The sequence below is a fragment of the Alosa alosa genome, chromosome 16 (assembly GCF_017589495.1).
Source record: "Alosa alosa isolate M-15738 ecotype Scorff River chromosome 16, AALO_Geno_1.1, whole genome shotgun sequence".
In the NCBI taxonomy this organism is placed as follows: domain Eukaryota; kingdom Metazoa; phylum Chordata; class Actinopteri; order Clupeiformes; family Clupeidae; genus Alosa; species Alosa alosa.
Window position 1 is genome coordinate 21,804,211 of NC_063204.1, and position 17,625 is coordinate 21,821,835.

General features: G+C 44.5%; 1 protein-coding gene across 1 annotated transcript in view; it reads right to left on the minus strand.

Moving 5' to 3' along the window:
* The window catches only part of LOC125309144 (calcium/calmodulin-dependent 3',5'-cyclic nucleotide phosphodiesterase 1C-like), a 59,972-nt gene that overhangs the window by 21,332 nt on the left and 21,015 nt on the right, over nt 1–17,625 (minus strand). The gene's annotated exons all lie outside the window — the stretch shown is intronic.

Below are 17,625 nucleotides of genomic sequence, written 5' to 3' on the forward strand. Positions count from 1 at the left end.
CACTGGCCCTATTTATTTCCATTGCAGTGTTAATTTTAAAAAAGCTCCTGTGTGTGTGTGTGTGTGTGTGTGTGTGTGTGTGTGTGCGCGCAGAGCTGAAATGATCTGTGGTGACCCAAAGAGCAGAGAGTGGAGGAGAGCATTAACTCAATCTGATTATTCATGTGTGCAGTCATGCATACACCCGGTTGTCCGCTTCGAAAATGACCCCACTAGTCAAGCTGCCGACACACGGCCAAGTCAGAGACGGCTCTGCCAATCTCGCTAAGTTTAAATCCCCTCTGAAAGCACCTCTTTTTTTCTCCCCCCATACCAAAATGGCTCCCTTTCCACTGGCAAAGGATAAATGCAGAAATGACTTCGAGTCATGACTTCAAGTCATTTTGAACAGAAAATGAGTTTCATTCTTGAGGAGTTGGTCTTAGTCAAGAGCCTCGGGTACTGTATTGGGACGGTGTGAAAGAGCCGCTTCAGTGTCCATTCTAAAAGACTAAATTGTTAGATAGAAAGAAAGAGGGGTCATTCACGAGGAAATGAACACCTGCTCATTTGAGAGGAAATGGCCTTGCAAAGCAGCAAGGGAGAGAATCCTCCTTGCTGGGAGAGACCCCCCCCCCTCCAAATAGTCCCTTACAGGAAGGTCTGAAGCTCAGGATTAAAGGGCTAAGTTGAATATGACCTAAGCATTTGGGGATTAGAAAATGTCTCCCTTGCGTTAAACTTTGTAGGATGGCAGGAAAATTAAAAGTTTGTACTGCATTCCTATTGATTTTATATAAGGCCCTAGATTCTACATTCGGAACAAAGTGCAAAAAAGAGTGATTTTCAGGGTATAACTTATAATAGAAAAATTGTGCCTGCTTGATATAAATCAGTATTTTGTCTGCAAATACAATGTTTATCTTCCTCTCTCTCTGAACTTTCTTTCACACTGTCACCTCTTGCTCTCCTTCACTGTCTCAAACACATGTGCACGCGCACACGTGGGCATCCAGTGCGTCAGAATTCCAGCATGCCCATGTGTTAGGGCACACGTGTGTACATTGGCAGAAGGCTTCTTATTTATAGAATGCACACACCCCTTATGATTCTCCTTTTCTCCTCTCTCTCTCTCACTATCTCTCTGTTGACATCTGTGGCGACGTTATGTGGAGGTCACAGCACTATAATAACTCTGACACCGTGTCACAGGCTAATATGGGAGAGAGACGTTTCTATGGGCTGGCCCCGCACTGCACCGCACTTGCGGAAGTGTAAGAGAACATGCGTGTGTCTGTGTGTGTGTGAGAGAGAGAGAGTGTGAAAGAGAGTGAAGCACACATGGGGACAGGTTTGACCCACTTCCCGCCACAGCTGCTGGGGCCAAACAAGGTGCACACAAGAGGTGGGAAATGAGCTGAGGAGTGAAATTGCAAATCCAGTCCTCCACGGATTTGAGCGTGCCATCTATTTATATATAATTTTCTTTCATGAGCAGGCCAGAGAGGCTGGGACAATGTGCAATTAGTGATGTATGTTCTTTCACAGCTGTTTTGAGTGTTTTTTTAGTAGTTTCAGGTTGAATTTTGTATTTTATTAGTAGTTTCAGGTTGAATTTTAGCAGGTACAGTATGACTCAAATGCAGGAAAACGGGATAGGGAGCTACATACTGCTTCTTCAAGAACTTGACATATTAACAGATAGCATTTTCTAGTCTCTAATCTCATTCAGGCTAGTGCTCCAGGGTGTCAGACAAAGGCAAAGTTGAGGGTTAGAGGGTGGTCGCTGGAGTGTGTTTCTGTAACGATGTGGTGTCCAGCCTAAACAGGCCACACGATAAAGAGGTATTTCAAGAGCCACAGCTATTTATGACTGCTCATCATGAGCCGTGTCCATGAGGTACATGGTCTTCTTATCTCATGAATGTCTCTCTCTCTCTCTCTCTCTCTCTCTCTCTATCTCTCTCTCACACACACACACACAAACACACACTACACTGATATGCAAAAGGGCGAATAATGCTATTGAAATCAGCAGGGTGGCTAAAGAATGGCCAAAGGTGCCTCTGGGGAACTTCTGGTACCCCCCCCTCAGACAAACATGCAATCAATGCCTAAAGGATTAGGGCTTCCCAGAATCCTCGCTGAACGGGAATGATAAGAGGGAAAAATCAGTTAGCCCATGCGTTGGATGGTGACTTCCCGATGGCTGACCTCTCCCTGATGGCGACATAAGGGCTTTTCTGACAGGCACTTTGAAAGAGGAAAAGCCCACATCAGTGTCCATCAGAAGGTTCAATAATTGTCCACTGCAAGATTTGCTGATGTTTGTGAACAGTCCCTTGTTTGTTGAGGGGAAAAATCAGTTTAATCTGGTATGTAATTACAGATGCATTTAATTAAGTTATGCACTACAAAAATCCCATTACATTAAGAAATGAATTTGGGCATAGACAGGTATCGACATGAGATGTTAATTGCAGTTGAGTGTTTTTCAAAATGATGAGAGCACACCTGAGGAGAGAAAGAAACCAAAAATGAGGAGGGGCAGAAAATACCTCTAATTCCATTTGTTTTTAAATGATACTGTAGCCAAATGAAATGGGCAACCTCATTCAGACTCGCTAGAAGACAACACTTGTTATAGGGGATTTGCTTAGGCAATTGTGTCCAGCTGGATGTTTTTTTTTTTTTTTTTTGAAAAAAATCTAGTTTAAGATGACTTAATCCATGCACAACCTAAACATGGTCCATGTTCTGATGGGACTTATTTTCCTCTGTTTCCTCTTTTATCCAGACGTGCTTCGCTTTACTCTGGGTGCTGAGGATTACCTTTTTCGATGAGGGATTTTTCTGTTCCCTTTTGAAGATCTGTTTTATTTTGTAATTCTGGGAGTACTATCACCTCATTATTTGTTGGCCTTTGCCAAAAATTACTAAAAGCTCTGGAACAAAAATTTGAGGGAAAAACAAACAGTATTTTGAGTCCAATCTCTGCACATTATTTCTCTGTTCCAGATTTATGGCATTATTTACATTTTCAGGCTTTGAAAACATCTGGGTTGAAGAATTAAGATGCATGGAATGTGTCTAGACTAAGAAAAAAATCTACTTTGCTCAGTCTTAACTTAAATAGTTTTACTTTAGTTTTCCAATTACTGTGTTGTTGTGTCTCTGACCAGGGCCCATTTTCTGTCAGTAGACAGGGCACTTTCAAAGACAACGCTCTTGAGTAGAGAGCATGCTGTTAAGGATGAGGAGTGCATCGCAAAAGATAAGATACTCTTTATTGATCCTCCAAATCAGTCTTTCATCTTCACTATGGCTATGTGTGTGTGTGTGTGTGTGTGTGTGTGTGTGTGTGTGTGTGTGTGTGTGTGTGTGTGTGTGTGTGTGTGTGCACGCGTGCGTGTGCGCACATGTAATGTTGGCTCTGAGCATGTGTGTATGTGGTGTTTATATTTTCCAGGTTTGCTTTAAGAGTGCAGAATGTATGAAAGAGAGAGTGTGTGTTTTTGCATGTTTTCTGATCTCTTTATGTGTATGATGTCTGCTGTGTGCTGTGCATCGATCATGAGCAGTGGCCTTGAGGTCTCCCTGCTGGTTGCTGGGGAGGTGATGGAGGTGGTGGTGGAGGGGGTTTCACACATCTCTGATGAGCCTCGCTGATTGCCTTGCAGACGCCAGGAGCTTTTGTTCCCCAACCCCCACCTCCCCACCCATCTCCCTGTGTGTCATGCATCACACGCTCAGTGACGTCGCTCACACAACATACCCAGCCCCATCAATGCAAGCCTTCCGCAACCGCCCTCTCTTTGCATACAAATCGTCTCCGTCCAATAAATGCAATAAATAAAACCTACCCCCAGCCAAAATCCAGCTCAATTTCCCTCTGTAATCTGCCAGAATGGAAACAAGCCGGTAGATTAAAAACAGTCTGCAGGAACCCAACCTTTGCACCCCTCTACCACGGAGAGCTGTTTAAACGTATTGTAATTGAGTTGGGTGCCCTGCTGAGTCAATATTCACAACAGAGCATGCATGTTTGCAGACAACTCTTGACAAATAGCACGCGCTATTAAAAGGGATAACTCCCAGATTGGAGGTAAGCTTTCAGAGAGCATACTCTGAAACAGATAATCACAACTCCTTCCTTTAAGATGGTTTTTGTCAGCGGTGCTGGTGATCAGGTGTTGAGAAGACAAATGAACAGTAGTGTGTACACAACAAGCAGATTTCAACATTCAAGATTAAATTAACACATTAAAATAAAACATGAGTTTGAACTGTTTCACTATAAAATAAAAAATATTACAGAATTATATAACATGGCTATGAACATGGCTTGTGTCTTTACAGACACAAGCCATGTTCATAGTGCATTTATAAATAACGTCACATGTGTGTGTGTGTGTGTGTGGGGGGGTACTCCATGGTGATACTCCAAAATACTCTGGGTCTTTCATGTAGACACACAGTGGTTGTTCTAAAATCTTCAAACAGGAGAATCTTACTATGGTATTACACTCAGTGGAGGGCACGTCGCTGGGTGCGCTAACGTTAAGGTGTTTCACTGAGATACTGGCTCTTCAGAGAGCTGATAGGATGGGCCTGACAGACACATGATCACTTGAAAGACAGGAAAATGCCATTAAGAATCATTTCATGGGAGGAGAGAGAGAGCGAGGGAGGGATGGGGGGGTGAAGAGAGAGCGTCATGCTGCACTCCACTGCTCTTGTTATCCTTTCACCTCTGTGATTTGGCAAGGTCATGTTTAATTCTTACTCTCCCTCTCCCTTTCCCCCTTTCCTCCTTATCTTCCATCAGACCCCAACAACTCCCACCCCCCCCCCCATCCACCCACCCACCCATGCCAACCTCAGGTCTGGCTCTCAAGCTGCAACCCTCTCTCTCTCTCTCTCTCTCTCTCTCTCTCTCTCTCTCTCTCTCTCTCTCTCTCTCTCTCTCTCGCTCTCCTCCTCCCATCCCTCCTTTTGTTTTCTCTCGGATGGCCTTGTGCAAGGTCAGCAGACACGCTGTTTCACAGGGAGTCACAAGGGAGTCCAGTGTCCCTTCACACTCTGATGCCCCGTAGATACACGAAACACAACTCTGACACATAAACTTTGTCCTCTATCTTCTTCACTGTGTTTTTTTCTCTCTCCCTCTCTCTGAAACACATGCTTTCTTTCTCCTCTCTTTCACTCATCCTCTCTTTCTCTACATCATGCTGTCCTCTCTCTTCCTCGCTCAGTCTCTCATCTCTCTCTCTCCGCTAACACACACAAACACACTTTCTTTAACCTTTTTCTCCCATTCTTGTCTTTTTTTTTCTTTGCTGTTCCTCTCTTCCTCTCCCTCTTTCTCTGACTGTCTTGCTCTCTCTCTCTCTCTCTCTCTCTCACACACACACACACACACACACACTCTTTCTCTCAGTCTGTCTGCTCTAAAGTAAGATTTAGTGGCACGACCAGATGGGCTGATTGTGTGGCTGGCGTGTTTTTTTCAGGGCCATGCATCATGTCGCTGAACGCGCCGGGGCTGTCATCAGTGTTTATGGGTAAACATGTCGGCAGATTAGTTATGATGAAAGTCTAACTGGATGACAAATAGACTTGTGTCATCGAGTCTTAAAAAGACAAGGAAATGTGCCCACTTCACAAAGATCCAACAGAAAAGGCAGACAGAACTTTTCCAGGCCAGGGCTGATTAGGGTTTGACACAGTAGGGGTTTGGTCAAATGGAATGCAATCATGGGAATGTCAGGCCCTTTAAAACATTTGATGAAAGCTGGTTGCAGTGCTCGTTGTTAATTTGTCATGTATACAGGCAGCAATGGAGGGGAACCGTGCTTGGATGCCTTGTCCTTTTGTACGGCTCGTCAACGACATTGCGGCGCAGTTCTGCTGACAGAGCAGCTTCCATTTTTAGCAACCTTGGGAGATTTTCTTTTTGGGTCGGGGGTTCTGTGGGGAAATGTAGCTTTTGGGCTCAGAGGAAGCAATCACCTCACCTCTCTTGGCGCAATGCTCCTGTGGCCGCAAGGAAGGTGGTGACGACGAGAAGGTGTGCGCAGGGGGAATGCGTCAGGTGCTTGGCACCGGAAAGATAGGGACATATGTGGCTGCAGGAGGGGGGGCACCGAAAACGCCTTCCTGCCCCCGCAGAGGCCCCGACGACGATGTGCGGCCACGCTGGGTAGAGACGTCGTGCGGCGCTGACAGGATGTAAGAACAGCGAGGGGCACAGGGGTTAAATCGAAAAGCTGCACGCCCTCTACGCCATTCATGCCCCCCTCCTCCTCCTCCCTACACCATTACCAGTCTTACCGGGATGTCCAATGGGACGATGAGTTATATTAGACCCAAGAAGGGCGATTTTGTCGGGACAAGACATTCCTCCAGAGCAGGATGTTAACCCGGCCAGGCAAGTCCTCGCCTCATCTCAGTCCTTTCAACCCCCTCCTGATCTGCACACAGACCACGGGCAGCAGGACGAATAAACAGCCAATTCCTCCAATTTGGCTCCCCCGCCGTTCGCCAGGATGTCAGCGACAGATAGGAGATGACGTTTGTCCTGCAGACTTCTCAAGGACGAGAAAGGTTGAGGTGGAGGAAAAAAAGACGCATCTGATTTTTTCTGTCTCTCTCTCTCTCTCTCTCCCTGACAGATACAGGTCACAGGCAGCAGGTGACTGATGCCAAACTATGACACTGCGTTACCCACGGTAGCCTCAGAAGCTGCGCATCAAAAAACATCCGGACTCTTGTTCGCTTGTTTAACCACACTCCATTTGATGTTTCCTTTTTGAGATCCAGTGCAACATTTGGGGGGAGTGGAGGAGCATGAATGAGTACAGCGCACAAACGAGCCTCTCTGTCCATCAGGGGTCTTAATGGAGCGCCTGCCACGCGGCGGCAGGATGAAAGATAGCGCAGCGTAAACTTCTTAATCTCACCCAGGCCTAACTGACGCCGTAATCCCTTCAAAACTCCTGCTTAATTGGATTCTGGGAGAATTACTGTTGCGCGAGCGCGTGGCGGCGTGGAAAAAAAGAGTGGGAATTGTTGCAAGACGTGCACGTCGTGTGATCTCATTTTCCTACCCCCCCACCCTCCTCTTCCTCTCCTATCGGATTTAAGGCCTCGGATAGATCTGATCGATGTTTTGCGATGGATGAGGGAGGGCGTCCGTCCATCCACTTAACTCCCACTTGTGTCGCTCGCTCTCTCACATGCCATCCCCGATGTCCATCTAGCCACCGCAGACGCTATAGATTCGAGTGGATTTCTTGAGTGACATAAATCCACAACGAGGTATTATGCCAGTAGCCCATCTTCACCCCCACCACCAGTTAGCCCCCTCCAACCCCCCCGAGCCATCCCCCCCTAGATCCATCAGTCCCCACCTCTAACCTTATCAGTGGCTGGATTTCCCGACCGCGTCTCTTGTTTGAGATGCACGTGATGGGGGAAGGGAGAGGGCGCAGATGACGAGCTCACGGGAAGAGCAGCCATTATTCACCAGCTTGTACGTACGGAGCCATAACAAGGGCTGCTCTCTCTGATTCATTTAACCACTCAATTAGTGAGATAATAGGATGAAGGATGCAGACACAGAGAGAGAGAGAGAGAGAGAGAGAGAGAGAGAGAGAGAGAGAGAGGAGAGAGAGGTGGAGAGAGAGAAGGAGAGAGATACTGGGAGAAAGAGAAAGAAAGTAGATCGGAGGTTTTGCAGACAGGGAGAGATAATGTGAGAGAATGAGAAAGGGAGAGTAAGAGAGAAAGAAAGGATAAGTGAGAGAGAGAGAGAGAGAGAGTGAACAAAGGATGATGTCAAAAGAGAGAGAGCTCTCTACATCACTTTCTTCCACATATTTACAGTCTTAATGAACTTGTTAATGTCATTGTGACAACATTCATTATGATGAGGAAAAAAATAAAAAACCAAAAGCATAGACAGCCAAACAATGACGATTTACGCATTCAATACTATGAGGAACTCAAACAATACAAAAAAAACACTTAGAAAGAAAAAAGAACATCATATTAAAAACCAACTACAAACAATTGAAGAATCACTAAATACGAATACCTTCTGGGACAACTGGAACTCGCTAAACAAAAAGCCCCATGAAGAACCAGCCATACAAAATGGCAATACATGGAAAGATTATTTTGAAAATCTGTATAACAAAACAGATATGACCCATGAACAAATCCAAATAGTCGAAAAACTGACCAAAATGGAAGACACAATTTCTAAATACCAAAACCAACTAGATTACCTTATCACTGAAAAGGAACTGCTAGACAGACTGCACACCCTAAAACCAAAAAAAGCGAGTGGACCAGATGGAATTCTTAATGAAATGCTAAAACATGCTGATCACAGACTCAAAATGGCGATATTAAAACTCTTCAATTTTATTCTTAGTGTTGGTTATTTCCCTGACGTTTGGAATAAAGGACTCATATTTAAACGCCCATATTTAAGAGTGGAGACAAACTAGACCCAAACTAGATGTACCGCATAGCGGTACAAAATATGACCGCCGCTCAGTCCATCTTTAGGGGAAAGTCCGTAGGAGTCGATTGCCAAGTGTGCTCTGGAAATTCACAATTATGTCACCGTTTAAAAAAAAAGTCCAGTCCATACAACTTCATTTCAATTTCAAAAGAAATACTGGACTATGTTTTTTTTTTTTTAAACGGCTACGAAAATCAATAATTTCCAGAGCACACTTGGCAATCGACTCCTACGGACTTTCCCCAAAGATGGCAGCAAAGATGGCAACATTTCGGAAAGGTACTGGCTTGATGAAATTCATTCTGGACTCTCTATCCGACCACATAAAGACCTCGGGATACTTCGATTTGGCTTTAGGGACCCTCTACTCACTACCACGTAAGTGCAATGTTGTTTGGAACTGTAGAAGAGGTGCCCTTCTCACTTCCACGCTAACGAGCTTTGACCAAAAAACGGTAACATCGAACTTTCTCAAAACACATCCGAATGACATGATTTGGATGTCAACTCAACGTATGTACTCCCAATCATCCGTAAATTGATCTAAAGTGCATTTTACTCCGGATAATTCCTTTGGTGACTGCACGTCACAGCTATAGGCCTACCATTTAAACTTCGGATCTACACATTAATTCACATCAATACGAAAATAGAAACACTTTGACATCTGCATGTAAGCATTCCAAGTAGGTTATATACCACACAGAGACATAAATAATTGTAATTATTTTAAGATTAGATTGTTGAACCATGCAATAATTTTTCGCAGTGTCAAGAACACGTTTGAAGATAAGAAAGAAGTCGAGTAAGAAAGAGAGGAAATGTGTAGGCTTAGATTTTGATGCAGTAGGCTATAGACTAAACCACATGTTGCTTTCTCTGCTTTTTACCTCATAGGCCTAATAAAATATAGCCTTCACTTAGCAAAGATAATGTCAAACTATTCTGGCAACGTCTCGTTTAATAACTTGATTGCATTTTTGTCATCACATTATTATGACCATTAAATGTAGGCTATTTTGCACGCTAAAATCTGATTCATCACAGGTAAACACAATAAAGAATGGGAACGTAAGTTGGATTATGTATTCTAAGTTGTAATTCCTCTGTATGTCCTGTTGGTGACCTCAGTGAGAAGTACTGTTAAAGCGCTCTTAGCCGGTAACGAGTACTCTGGAGCACTCGTAGATCTAATGAGTGTTTTCAATGACAGCTCTTAAGCTACGATGGTTTCGGGAAACAGTCGGCAAATCTTAAGACGTTCGTAAGAGGCACTTTACGACGCTCTTAGGCTTAAGATGCTTTCGGGGATCTGGGCCCAGGTTGATGTGGGCCCTTGAGACCAACATACCATAAAAGATTCTTCATCCTCAGTGCCACGGTTAAGGTAGTTATTTAGGAAAAACTGCTTTTTTTGCGGTTCGGGGGGCCCAGCACGGGGGGGAGTGGCCCCCGGGGACGAAACAACATTTTTCCGTAAAAGTCTAGTGGGGCTACATACCCACCAAATTTCATGTGCCCCGGTGGTTTGGTGTCCCGGGTATCGTTGACCAAAAATTCAGGAAGTAGATGATGCTTCGCTAGCGGCGGTCATAATAATTACCGAGGCATCTGTGTAAGCAGTAATCTGGGGAAGGTTTTCTACAGCATCATGAACAAAAGAATCATGAACTTCCTTATCGAGCACAGTGTCCTAAGCAAAAGCCAAATTGGATTCCTACCAAATTATAGAACATCAGATCATATCTTCACATTACAAACCCTAATTGACAAACATATGAACCAAAACAAATCAAAAGTATTTGCCTGCTTTGTAGACTTTGAAAAAGCTTTCGATTTAATTTGGCATGAAGGTCTACTCTCGAAACTAATTGACAATGGTATTGGAGGCAAAACATACAGCATAATAAAAACAATGTATTCGAACAATAAATGCACAATTAAAATAAGCAAAATAAGCAAACCAGCTACTTCACTCAAGGGCGGGGCGTGAGGCAAGGCTGTCCACTCTCACCAACTCTCTTCAACATCTATATCAATGAATTGGCAAACCAACTAGAAAAATCAAAAGCACCTGGCCTCAGCCTTCATGATTCCGAAATCAAATTTCTTTTATTTGCAGATGATCTGGTTTTGCTATCTCCAACAGCAGAGGGCCTGCAGCAGAACCTAGATGTACTGCAAAAATTCTGCCAGACTTGGGCACTGGCTATTAACACCAAAAAAACTAAAGTATTAACATTCCAAAAGAAAACAAATTGTCAGGGAAACAAACACAACTTCACATTTGATAAACTAAAAATAGAACATGTCACAAATTATAGTTACCTTGGATTGAAAATCAGTTCTAACAGAAACTTCAGCTTGGCTGTGAGTGGTTTGAAAGAAAAAGCACGAAGGGCTTTCTATGCCATAAAAAAATCTATTAATATTGAAATACCAATCAGCATTTGGCTCAAAATATTCCAATCAGTTATTCAGCCCATTGCTCTATATGGCAGTGAAATGTGGGGTCCCCTAACAAACCACGATTTTGAAAAATGGGACAAAAATCCAATTGAAACTCTCCATGCAGAATTCTGCAGGAACATTCTAAAAATGCAGAAACAAACACCAACTAATGCATGCAGGGCAGAACTCGGCCAGTTCCCCCTCCTAAAAATGGAAAAGAGAGCCATCAAATTCTGGCAATCACTTCAAAGCCTTAAAGAGCCAAGGATTGAACATAGAAAAGAGTCCCCTCATCCAGTTGGTCCATAGGCTCCAGCAAGAAACAACCAATGGAACTAACATCACTATTCAGCCTCAGGACACTGAGGATATTTGGGGAGGGACACCTCTTGAAAGAATAAATACCAACCAAATTATCAACACCCAGAAAGAAAAATATCTCACATACTGGACAAAAATAACAGAAAAACAAAGTAAACTACAAAGTTATTTGACTCTTAACAGGGAATACCAATTAGCAAAATACTTGACAATTGTCAGAGAAAAACAATGTCTAGATACAGGCTTAGCAACCACAGTCTGGCAATAGAAACAGGCAGACGCAGACAAACCTGGTTGCCTAAAGAAAACAGACTTTGTGTGAACTGTGACAAAAAAGAAATTGAGTCAGAATTACACTTCCTCACTAGCTGCCCTAACTACAAAGAAATACGCTCCAACTTCTATCCAAAATTCAAATCTATATATCCAAAATTCTTTGAGATCGAAGATCACAAAAAAATTAGATATTTATTAGGAGAAGAGGAAGATTGTGGCAATACTAGCTGCACACTACATACACAACTGTGACAGAAAGAGGAAGAGTGACCACTGAGCAACGCGCCCACACACACACACACACACACACACACACACACACACACACACACACACACACACACACACACACACACACACAGTGTATTGATGAAGTGTACATGTTTGTAATGGTTGTATATGTTTGTTTGTTTACTTTTTTGTAATTATCACTATTCCTGTGAACGCTTTGGCAATGCATCATATGATTTGTCGTGCCAATAAAGCATATTTGAATTGAATTGAATTGAATTGAATTGAAAGATGGGGAGAGATTATGCATGACTGTCTCTCGTTCTCTCCCTCTCTCTCGCTTCCACACACTTTCTCTCTATCATTCTCTTTCTCCCACACGCTTTCTCTCTCTCCCCCTCTCTCTCACCCGCTCTCTTCCTCTCATGATCTTTCTGTCACAACCAAAACACTAAACACACAAACAAACAGTCCTTAATCAGGGGGAGGGAAAGCTTCCTGAGATGCCTCCTGTACAGTAAGTCTTGGCTGGAAATCACAGAACAATTGACTTGAGACATGTAATACACTAACCCAGAGGCTTATCTGCTGGCTTAGAGTGCATTAACTCACAGCCTCCCGATCCTGCGCCACACACACACACACACACTCTGCCTAATCCTCTCACATTAGTATGAAAAGTTAACACACACAGAGACCACCTTCACAGATACACAGTGATAGCATGCACACACATTCACACTGTGATGCACACATACACAGACACACACACACACACACAGCAAATACCCTCCAAAATACTCATCATTTAATCACTTCACCAGAGAAAGCATACAGACTACAAGCAAGCAACTGCCCAAGCTGCCCAAGCTCTGGACTTGTTTGCTCTGGTTTGACGTACTTCCTAAAAGTCCAGCTCCTGAGTTCTCTGAGTTTCTGATTGGTTGACAGCCAAGGCTCTGTAACACACTTCAGAGGGGAATATTTTCTGTAATGCTGCCCTTGCTGCTCAATGAGCCGGACGTACAGAGGTCCACAGGGACACTTGTCCACATTAGGAGCTATTTTTGAGCACATTTATGCTTTCAGAACACTTTCACAGTAAAAATACATTTTATAGTATTGCAGGCTATCTGTGATGTTATGTCATTGAGAAAATTAGGTTTTTGTTCAGATTGTATATGCAGGAGAATATGTCAGTGTTAAAAATGCTGTGTACAGGAGTGTTGAGTGGGTATTAATCTGTGAACTCCAGAGCTGAATGGCATCTCTGAATGCCAGTCATTGTTCAGTGAGCCTTCAGGGGGCACATCTGGTTTGGCGCAGCTGCTTGCTGGTGCTCTGCACACACACACACACACACACACACACACACACACACACACACACACACACACACACACACACACACACACACACACAGCAGCCCAGGGAGTGGAGGGAAAAGTAGCAGAACGGAGAATGAGAATATATGCATGAAAGGAAAATGAAGAATGAGAATATATGCATTGGAAAAGAGTACACTGTAATGTCACAATGACATTACCAGGTGTGTGTGTGTGTGTGTGTGTGTGTGTGTGTGTGTGTGTGTGTGTGTGTGTGTGTGTGCCCGTGTCGAGGGGAGGGACATGCCGACTGTGAGAGACACAAAGAGATGGAAAGAGAGAGAAAGAGAAGGAATGGGATGAAATGAAAAAAGAGAAGGAATGGGATCAAATGAAACAGAGAGAAAGAGAGAGAAAAAGATGTAGAAAAAGAGATGTAGAAAAAATGGAAGGAGACAGTGAGGGTCAAGAGGCACTCACGTCGATTTACACAGTGTAAAACCCGCCTCCTAATTTGCTAACATGTTTTTTTCTTTCTTTTTTTTTTTTTACAGGATTAATCTGTGAAACATGCCCTAGGCTTGTGACCGAGAGATTACAGGGGATGGTGCTCGCACGCTCAGGGCCAGGGGAGGGGATGAGCCGGCTGGTGGGTGGTGGGATGGTGTTGGTGTGTGTGTGTGGTGGGGGCAGGGGGTGTTTCTCGTCGGGTTCACAACTCTGTTCCCCCTGCTGAGTGTGAGTGGCTGGGGGCCAGGCAGCTCCATCTACCCCTGATGAGTTGCTCGTCACGACCAGGCTTAACGCCTCACCTGAGTTCAAAGGCTCAAGCTCGGCTTTCGATTGAGTTGGTCTGGAGTGTTTTGATAGTTTTGTGTGTGTGTGTTAGTGTGTGTGTGTGTGTGTATAGGAGCGAGTCACGCTTCTGGAACTTTTCCACTAGTTACATTTCACCAGGCAGGGATAATAACGCCTTGAGAGGATATAACCAGTACTATCTGTTCCTGTTATTTTTCACTTTATTGTATCTATCAATATGGTGTTCCAAACATCACCAGCCAGATAGAAAAACATCACAAAAATAGTTTCCAGTCCAAAGGCACACACATCAACCCCCCCACACACACACACACACACACACACACACACACACACATTTTGTGTTGGTTTGATGATATGAGCAGGTGGAAAACTGTTGGGTTGCACTGATTAAAGACAGCACTTCCACACCCTGGTCCAGGTGGCAATTGAGCTGCCAGTGCACTGCCAGTACACTGAGCAACCACACACACATATATTTCCAGCACGAAAGAAAATACTGATGGACTGCAAGCTTGTGTTACGTTTGGTCCATAATTATACATACAACAATAGTACATCCTTTGGTCTGTTTTTGGAGGTTTCAGATGTGTGAATGCCAGTGTAATTGTCTAAGTGTCTGTGTATATGTGTGTGTCTTTATCTTTATTTTTTTAATTTTTTTTTGTGGGTGCACAAGTGATAGTGGGGGCTGTAGCAGGAGGACTCCTGTGCTCTTGAACCTGGGAGAGTCTTGAGGAGAGAGGGATAGAGAGAGAGAGAGAGAGAGGGATGGAGAGAGTAAGAGCACCCATCTCCTGGGTCCTTTATAAGTCACAGCTTGTGTGGAGCACAGGTGGACAGAAGGCTCTTGTGAAAGCCTTGATCCCTCTGCTCTTCCAGGGACAAACTCCCCTCCCCATGCCCCCCTCACACACACACTACACTCACACACACACACACACACACACACACACACACCACCACCACACACACACACACCCACACACACACACACGCACGCACGCACACACACACACACACACACACACACACACACACAAAAAAAGTGAGTCTCGCAGCCAAAACACACAGACGACACTACACTCACACAAAATGCATGCACACACACACACACACACACACACACACACACACACACACACACAGGCGTTGAAGTAAGCATCCTAGGTGAGTGGGTATATTATATTCTTGCGACCACCACGCGTAACGTGTGCGCTACCTCACACTGGCTTCCGGGAAGAAGACTCCAGCGAAGAGCTCCAGCGAGAGGTCACTTACCTGTGGCTCTCGCTGACCCGGTATAGCTCTCGGCGCACCTCACGAATAGTCCAAGCGCTGGTTCGGTTGAAATGTTCAGTTTTGTGGTGTGGTGGTTTAAAATCCAAACAAACGGTAAATTGTCCAGGTTTGCCTGTTCACGGGCAAACTCTCTTCAAAGGGGAAACACAGGCCATGCTGCCTTTCTCAAAGGCCTAAACTAATTGTGAGCCCAGGCCCCCGGACAGGTGTTCCATTTAGCCTAATTAGCCACAGGTAATGACATCACTGAAGCTCCACCTGTAAGTCAGTGCTTGCCCTACCATGTGACCCTAACCTATCGTAACACACACACACACACACACACACACACACACACACACACACACACACACACACACACACACACACACACACACACACACACACACACGCACACACACAGTGAGTCTCGCAGCACTGCCTCAGGGGAGCCTCTTCCCACACACTTGCCCCAGACTGAGTGCCATGCCTTGACCGTCACCACCTCTACCCCTGGGGGATACATCCATCTCCATTTCTCTCCTGCTCCTTCCCTCCATCCTTCTCTCTCTATCTCTCTCTTGTTTTCTTGATGATCTTTAAGCCTTTTCTTTTGTTTTCATCTGTCAGTCAGTTACTCCTTTATTCCTGACCCATCTTTCTTCCTGTGACACATGCAATTTCATCCCCTGCTTCTCTCTCTCTCTCTCTTTTCACCATGATCTCTGTTCATCATCCGCTCATATTATCTTTGACACTCGCTGCGGTCATCAGAGATGTCCCTGGCACGCCAGAGCCAATGACAGCAGCTCAGACATGCCTGACCCCCGTGGATCCAGCTTAGTGGGACGCTGGCTATGATGTCATCCAGCCGCTCGGCCTCCAGAAGGCCGGCTCAGTGGACCCAGGCACCAGCCAGGGGGGATGCTGGGATGGGATGGGTTAGTGTTTGGGGAGCTGAGTAAATGTCAAGCCAACCCCCACCCACCCATACACACACACACACACACACACCGCTTGTCTCTGGTCTAATCTGATCAGCGCAGAGTCAGAGCCATCAGTCACATGCAGCCAGGGAATTACAGGTTGTTGTTCTAGCAGATTGGAGCCAACGTCATGTCCAGCTTGTGCAATGCTAGATTGAGTATGGTGTGTTGATGTGTGTGTGTGTGTGTGTGTGTGTGTGTCAGTGTCTGTGTCTGTGTGTCGGTGTCTGTGTGTATGTGTGAGTGATAGAGTGCGTGCGAACAAATGACAGTATGAATGAATGACAGAGTGAGAAAATGAGAAATGAGAAAACTGAGTAAGTGAATGCATGGACAAATGAAGAAGGAAGTCAATGACAAAGTGAATGAGAGCACATGACAGATAACAGCAAGAATGACTATAAGGGTTAAAAGACAGAATGGTGTTGGAATTAAGTGTGCAGTGTCAAGCTAGTGTGTGTTAGTGTCTCTTGTGTTACATTAGGGTGCAGTAAGTGTGTCTCAAAGAGGATGAAAGGAAACACAGTGAATGGGAGCACATGACTAAATATGCAGGGTGTCCAGTTCCACTGATGGGCTCTTTTCCTCAATTAGTGCACAGAAGCATTGACCAGAAGCATTGAAGTAACAATCCAGAAAAAACACGGTTACACTTTACTTGACATTATCAACTAGAGTGACATGACACCGTCATGAACGTGTCATAAACAAGTCATAAACGTTCATGACGTAACACTTCTGTTATTAAGTGACATTTGGTTTTTGTCATAACAAGTTAGGGTTAGGATTAGGATTAGGATTAGAGGATAGGATTAGGGTTAGGGTTCATGTGTCATGACAGTGTCATGTGTTCATGACAGTGTAATGTCACTCTTATGTCGATACTGTCAAGTAAAGTGTTACCAAAACTACATATCTTACACACAGCTAGTTTATGTGCAGTGAATACAACAACTGGAAACTGGTACGGCACTGATCTCTCAAAGTCAGCTTTTTACAAAAAAAAAAACATTTACCCAACATTCTACTGACAACATTCTGACTATCCAGTCATCATAAAGCATAGTGCCTCTTACATAGCATTTAGTGTACATGTATGATCAGTCATTTCAGCAGCTATAGTTTAGTCATGAAAGCGGACACTCAACCTGAGGTATTACAGGTGCTTACAGGAGTGTGTAATGGCGGTCAGTGATGAGAGCCCTTCGATGGAGCTCTGTGTTTGTGCTTGCTGGTGACGCATGAGGATGTGGTCCATCGGGCATCCTGTGATATCTAAACGCGCTCACGAGATCTCAGATAGCATATTGCTCAAGCGTTGCCTTGGCTGTCCATCTGATTCGCCTCGGCGATAGCCTTTATGGGTGTGTGAGAAAGGAAGAGGAGCAGAGGGAGAGAGAGAGAGAGAGAGGAGAAGAAAGAT